The sequence below is a fragment of the Glycine soja genome, chromosome 18 (assembly GCF_004193775.1).
Source record: "Glycine soja cultivar W05 chromosome 18, ASM419377v2, whole genome shotgun sequence".
Taxonomy (NCBI): Eukaryota; Viridiplantae; Streptophyta; class Magnoliopsida; order Fabales; family Fabaceae; genus Glycine; species Glycine soja.
This window is the reverse complement of record NC_041019.1, coordinates 42,140,560-42,147,899: the sequence shown is the minus strand read 5'-3', so window position 1 is coordinate 42,147,899 and position 7,340 is coordinate 42,140,560. Positions and strand designations below refer to the sequence as shown.

The 7,340-nt window shown below is 37.4% G+C and overlaps 1 non-coding gene across 1 annotated transcript; it reads left to right on the top strand.

The window, feature by feature from the left end:
- The first annotated feature begins 6,229 nt into the window (after positions 1-6,229).
- LOC114397789 lies at positions 6,230-6,336 on the top strand. The gene has a single exon (XR_003663413.1). It is a non-coding gene; the product is annotated as a small nucleolar RNA R71 (small nucleolar RNA).
- Positions 6,337-7,340: the final 1,004 nt, after the last annotated feature.

Below are 7,340 nucleotides of genomic sequence, written 5' to 3'. Positions count from 1 at the left end.
ATATTACTTTGATATTATAATATTGTTATGGAGATTGAATATAAGTGCAAAGTTGAATGTGTTAAATTGTGAGATACACGTAAATATAGGATGGTTGATTGTGACATTAATTGTATTGTGAGCTGTGAATTATACAATAACCCGACCAGTGTTTATATTGAGAAAAATGTTTATGTGCAGTGTTAAATAAAAAGTGTGGGTTCCTAGTTAGGAACCAGTGTTAAATTGTAGCGCAATATGCTGTATGTGTTTAAAACACGAGTGTGAGGTCGTGGATATTGTATAATTCATTAACAATGTCTATAAATGAAATATGTGATGAATTATGGAATGACATGTTATTTTGACATCACAGTATTGTTATTGAGATTGAGTAAAAGTGTAAAGTAAAACATGTGTTGACTTGTGAGATACGTGAAAACATGTGATGGTTGATTGCAACATTATGAGATGTAAAATTATGAATGAGTTTTGGTTGTGAATAAGTGTGTGATTAACTATTGATGTGACATTAATTGTGTTGTAAGTTATGAATTGTACAATAACCCAACCAGTGTTATCTTGAGAAAAATGTTAATGCGCAGTGTTAAAGAGAAAGTGTAGGATTCCTATTTAGGAACCAGTGTTAAATTGTAACGCAATATGTTATTGATCGGGGCCGTACCCAAATCAAATAAACATTAAAATGCAGTACTAGGAAGTGATCCTAGGTCATTTCCCAACGAGCAATGATAAACCAAATGTTCATAATATGCTTGCAGTAACAGTAACAATTGGGGGTGGGGGTTGTTTGTTTTGTGAATTAAAGAACAAGCGAACCGGAATACAAAATTAATAGTATTAAAAACGTGTTGTTTCCTCTGATTCAGAAACCATTCTCTTGTCCTAGGTTATGAAGAATTCGTCCCTAACAGTTAACCACTTAATCCAACCTTATTTCAATTTACTAAGCGAAAATAAATTTATGGTTGTCAATACGTGATTAGGCAACACATACACCAATTAACCCTTCGTTCATTAAGCATGAACGTAAGTTAAGTTCAGAGGCAATTAATCAAACACGAAGCGTGCATAGATTAACATTAACGAATGTGGGTTAATTGGTGAAGGGAAAACTGCCAGGAAGCTACATTATAAACAGAACCTCGAAGAGGGTTAAGCTTCGTCCTTAGAGGGAAACAACACCAGAAATTTAGCCTTCCATAATTTCAACAAAAGCAGAAAACGTAAATGAAACTAACAACATAAAACGTAAATGAAAGCAGAAGAAGGAACAGAGAAAAAAATGAAATTGCAATTGAAAGCAGAAAAATGCAAAATGCCTTAACGTGAACAGTGACAATAAGCTCAAAATGTAAAAACCTAAATCTCTATGCTTTGAATAATAGCATCCCCCTTACACGAATCCCAAGGCTGATACTTATAAGGGTCACTCAAAGTCACTGGGCCCTATTACATTATTCTGGCCCAAAATGAAATAAACACTGAACAACATAAAATAAAATTGCAATCTCCTAATTAAAAAATAACTAAGGTAAACGTTGCTTTATTTGCCCTCTTTAAGTCCACAACCAAAATCCGGATTAAGCTCAATGCTTCATTAATTCCTGAAATTAGATTAAAAACATCAAATTAGCTAAATGAGCCCAAATAATAAAACTGCCTATTACATTTGACAATTAAGACTAATCAGTAATTAAAATGGTGCAAAAAGGGTTAAGAAAATGGGATAAAATAATGACACATCAAATCCCCCCATACTTAGCCTTTTTCACTCCTGGGCAAAATGAAACAAAGAACAAAATCAAAAGATATCAAAGATAGACAAACAAAAACATTTACATATTTCTCAATGAGCATCAAGGAATGAAAGGAATGGGTAACGTCTAACATCTGACATGAAGAGATCCAAAGAGTCAAGACATTCATGAAAATCATCCAAGCAACCCAATCATGGCAAAATAGTTAATCAGCTCAAGAATGAAAAGTGATAAAGCCTCACAAGATATACACTCTATCTCTTAAGTGTCTATGCTACTATTTACCCTCAAAGCACCCATGAAAACCAACACCACATAAACTTGGCAATATTCTAAAATTGATAATCAACCCATAAACACAAGCACATGAGGATCAAAAGGTCTTTTAAGGTTGTAATGGGGCCAAGGACAAGGTAGGGAAAAATATGAAATAAGTAGCTAAATCCCAAAGGAATAGAGGAGCAATGGGGAATAAGTGCATATTAAGAAAAAAAATAGGAAAATATAAAGATAAAATTTAAACATAAAGAATAGAACCAAGAGTCTCATCATTCTTTTTTCTATTCAAGATCTTATTCACTCAACTTTATTGCTTTTCTTTTTCTTTTTCTAATTGATTCAACTTGATTTTTTTTTTCGAATAGTAGCATTTGAGAACAGGCATATCATTCAGCAGCATGTCCAACATTTAACCCATATACAATGTACATCGGTATGGCCCAAAATACATCATGAAGCATAGCCAACAAAATATGTTATCCAACAAACCCCCCCCCCCCCCCCACACACACACACACACACACTTATTCCCAAAACAATTCCAAAGCTCCAAAATTCCTTAAGGTTAAGGTGAGATCATGGTTTTTCACTTAAGGCTTGTAATGAGCTTCAAAACAAAGAAAGGGAAACATAGGCTCAAAGGGCTATCAAAGGGATTAATTCAAGGTAAGTCCATTTGGCTAGAGGCTTATAAGAACAAAATTGCCTAAATCATTTCCAAATATGCATGTGAATTAGGAAGCATCAACAAGAATCAAGCCAAGGCTATTGTGCAAGCAATCAATGGGGCAAAACACACCAAATGATTATGATGATGGCTCAAATTCTCACAAAGGTAAACTTATCACTTTCAAATCGAGCTTTCAATACTATCATGACATGTAGAGGAAAAACAAGGATTTCAAATCACAAAATGTCAAGAGACTTTTATTTTCAAAACAATTACCCATTTCTTGAACATATCCTATAATTCAAAGAAAAACATGCAAAGTTGTACCTACAAACACAATTGACCTAAAGAACAAAACTAAAAAAATTAACAAATTTAACACAACTAACACAATTAACAAAACCAACAAAACTAGCAAAACCAAAGAACACCCCCCCCCATACTTCAACAACATTGTCCTCAAGGTAGCACAATTAAAAGATTAAAAGCAATTAAACCATCAAATAGAATTGGACAAGTGTAATAAAAGCAAAGAAGGAGATAGGAAAAGAAGAACTCCCTAAGTCATGGTGGAGGAAAAGTAGGGTGGATTAAGGAATTCTTTTCCACCACTACGTCCACTAAAGAAGGGTTTGTGAGGAATGGCTTAAGTCGGTGTCCATTGACCTTGAAGCTCTTGTTTGTGGAGTCGCTTTTGATCTCAATTGTACCATAAGGAAAAACATTAGTAACAACAAAAGGACCAATCCACTTAGACCTCAACTTACCACTCATGAGTCCAAGCCTAGAATTATACAATAACACTTTTTGCCCAACCATGAAGTCCTTCTTAATTATCATGCTATCATGGAACTTCTTGGTCTTTTCTTTGTAGAACTTGGCATTCTCATAGGCTTCTAGGCGGATCTCATCTAACTCACTCAGTTGCAACTTTCTTTCCTCATCAGCTTGATCCATAGAGAAGTTGCAGGTCTTCACTGCCCAATATGCTTTGTGCTCAATCTCCACCAGAAGATGACATGCCTTTCCAAAGACAATCCGATAAGGAGACATTCTTATAGGTGCTTTGTAGGCAGTCCTATGTGCCCAAAGAGCATCATCAAGCCTAGTACTCCAATCTTTGCTGCTTGGCTGCACAATCTTCTCTAAAATTCTCTTGATCTCCCTGTTAGAAATTTCTGCCTGTCCATTGGTTTTGGGGTGGTATGGTGTGGATACCCTGTGTACAACCCCATACTTTTTAAGCAAGGCATGCATTGATTTGTTGCAAAAATGGGTTCCTTGATCACTAACAATTGCTTTAGGTACTCCAAACCTGCAAAACAGATTAGATCTGACAAAATCTGTAACAACCTTAGCATCATTGGTTCTAGTGGGCTTGGCTTCCACCCATTTTGAAACATAATCAACTGCAAGGAGAATGTAAACATAACCAAAAGAGACAGGAAAAGGGCCCATGAAATCTATGCCCCAGACATCAAACACCTCACAGAATAGCATAGGTTGCTGAGGCGTTTATTATTTCCATGTAAGTGAACTTCCTACTCTCTGACATTGCTCAAAAGTGCTACAAATCTTCCACGCATCTTTAAAGATGGTGGGCCAATAAAAGCCACAGTCAAGCACTTTGCGAGTTGTCCTTTGAACACCCAGATGACCACCCGGTGCGGAAGAATGACAGAACTGCAGAACTGAGTCAGTCTCATGATCTGGAATGCATCGTCTAATGACCTGATCACTGCACAATTTCCACAAGTAGGTGTCATCCCAAATAAAATGCTTAGCATCACTTTTAATTTTATCTTTTTGGGCCTTAGATGCTAAGGGAGGAAAAACAGAAGCAACTAAATAATTTACAATGTTAGCAAATCAGGGAGTAGAAAAAGAATCAGAAATACTATACAATATATATAAATGATAATCCGGGAAATCATCCCAAATGGGTGAGTCCTCATCAGACACATGTTCGATCCGACTCAAATGATCAGCAACTAAATTTTGTGCTCCGCTCTTATCAGGGATCTCCAAGTCAAACTCTTGGAGCTAGAGCATCCATCGGATCAACCTAGGCTTTGAATCAGCCTTCTTCAATAATGCGAGTACCAAGCAAATAAGAATGAAATTTTTCAAGAGCAAAAACTATGGCTAGTAGCTCTTTCTCAGTAGTAGTATAATTCGCTTGGGCAGCATCTAAAGTCCTAGAAGCATAATATATCACACATAAGCTCAAAAGGGGCTATCCAGTCGGGTGCCTGGATGATGGGGGTGGTAGTCAGTGCTCTTTTGAGGCAATCAAAAGCCTCTTTGCATTTATCATTAAAGTCAAACTCCACCTCTTTTTGCAACAAGTTAGACAGTGGAAGGGCTACTTTGCTAAAATCTCTTATAAAGCGCTTGTAGAATCTTGCATGACCAAGAAAAGATCGCACCTCTCGCACGCAAGAGGGGTAAGGCAATTGTGAAATAACATAAATTTTTGCAGGATCTACTTCAATGCCCTTATTGGAAATAATGTGGCCTAAAACTATACCTTGCTCAACCATAAAATGACATTTTTCAAAATTTAGAACAAGGTTAGTTTCAATTCATCTATTCAAAACCTTTTCCAAACTATCCAAACAAACATCAAAAGAGGATCCATATACAGTGAAATCATCCATAAACACTTCTATGCAATTTTCTAAAAAAATCACTGAAAATATTGATCATGCACCACTGGAAGGTACCAGGGGCATTGCACAGGCCGAAAGGCATCCTACTATAGGAAAAAGTGCCGAAGGGGCAGGTGAATGTGGTTTTTTCCTGATCCTCAGGAGATAGTGATTTGCATATAACCAGAAAACCATCAAGGAAACAGTAGTGGGATTTACCTATCAGGCGTTCAAGCATCTGGTCAATGAATGACAGGGGAAAATGGTCCTTTTTGGTAACCTGGTTTAGCCTCCTATAGTCGATGCAGACTCTCCAACTGTTCTGCACCCGAGTAGGAATCAACTTCTCCTTCTCATTTTTTATCACGGTGAGGCTGGTTTTCTTCGAGACTACCTGGACCGGACTCACCCATTGTGGCTGATTTTGCTGCTGTGATTGAGGAGGTCTATTGTAGATGTTTGCAGCATAAGTTTCAGGCTGTTCAATTGCTCCAGATTGCTACACAGAAGGGCAAAGGTCTATATGGTGTTCGACAGAGGAGCATAAATCACAGAGTCTTGCGACATGTGCAGATTTTTGATTCATGGCCAGTTGGGTTACCAGGTTAACCAAGGCATCTAGTTTACCTTCAAGCTTCTTAGTTTTTGATGATGCAGATGAGTTTGTGGCTACCTCATGCACTCCTCTAATGACTATAGCATCATTCCTAGCGCTAAACTGTTGGGAGTTGGAAGCCATCTTCTTAATTAAATTCCTGGCTTCAGCAGGGGTCATGTCTCCAAGGGCTCCACCACTGGCAGCATCTATCATTCTTCTCTCCATGTTACTGAGTCCTTCATAAAAATATTGGAGAAGAAGCTGCTCAGAAATCTGGTGGTGAGGGCAACTAGCGCATAGTTTTTTAAATCTCTCCCAGTATTCGTATAGGCTCTCTCCACTGAGTTGTCTAATGCCTGAAATATCCTTTCTGATGGTCGTGGTCCTGGAAGTAGGGACATTTTTTTCTAAGAATACTCTCTTGAGGTCATCCCAGCTCGTGATGGACCTTGGAGCAAGGTAATATAGCTAGTCCTTTGCCACTCCCTCTAAAGAATGAGGAAAGGCCTTCAGAAATATGTGATCCTCCTGGACATCTGATGGTTTCATGGTGGAGCAAACAATATGGAATTCTTTCAGATGTTGGTGCGGGTCTTCACCTGCAAGGCCATGAAACTTTGGAAGCAAATGGATCAGTCCAGTTTTAAGAACATATGGGACATCCTCATCAGGGTATTGGATGCACAAGCTTTCGTAGGTGAAATCAGGTGCAGCCATTTCTCTTAGAGTCCTCTCATGGGGTGGAGGTTGTGCCATGTTCTCAGAATGTTCAAAATTATAATGGTCAAAATCAGGATGTTCAAAATCACCAATAACAAAATGCTCAGACTGCTCAAAAGGTATAAAATGTTCAGGGAAAGTAGGGAAAGTAGGATGCACACTATGCCTAACTAACCTATGAAATGTCCTATCTATCTCAGGATCAAAGGGTTGTAATTCAGATGGATTGCCTTTAGTCATACACTACATTCAGCATGCACAACTAGTTGCCTTCTCATGCAAGTAACAATGTAGGTTTGAACTACATCTACCCTCAAATGATATCCAAATGACTTGAATTTTTGTAAGCAACACCATAAAATCATGAAAAGATAGCACAAACATTTTCAGAAAAAAATTCAAAGTCTAACTATGGAAGCTAGCTAAGGAAAGTTTAGAAAAATAAAACAATAAAACTTGAAAAAAAAAACTAGTAAACAGGCGATTTTGGCTAGTTAGAGACCTCAGCCAGCCTACGGCGGATTGCCACAATATGGGAAATTTTTTTCTACCCCAAATACATATATAATAATAGTCATTCTGATACTCGAAGCAAAAGTTATGGTCGTTTGAAGTTTTGCTAAACACAAGTTCTCAAATTTTTTTGAATCTCTCAAATCTAG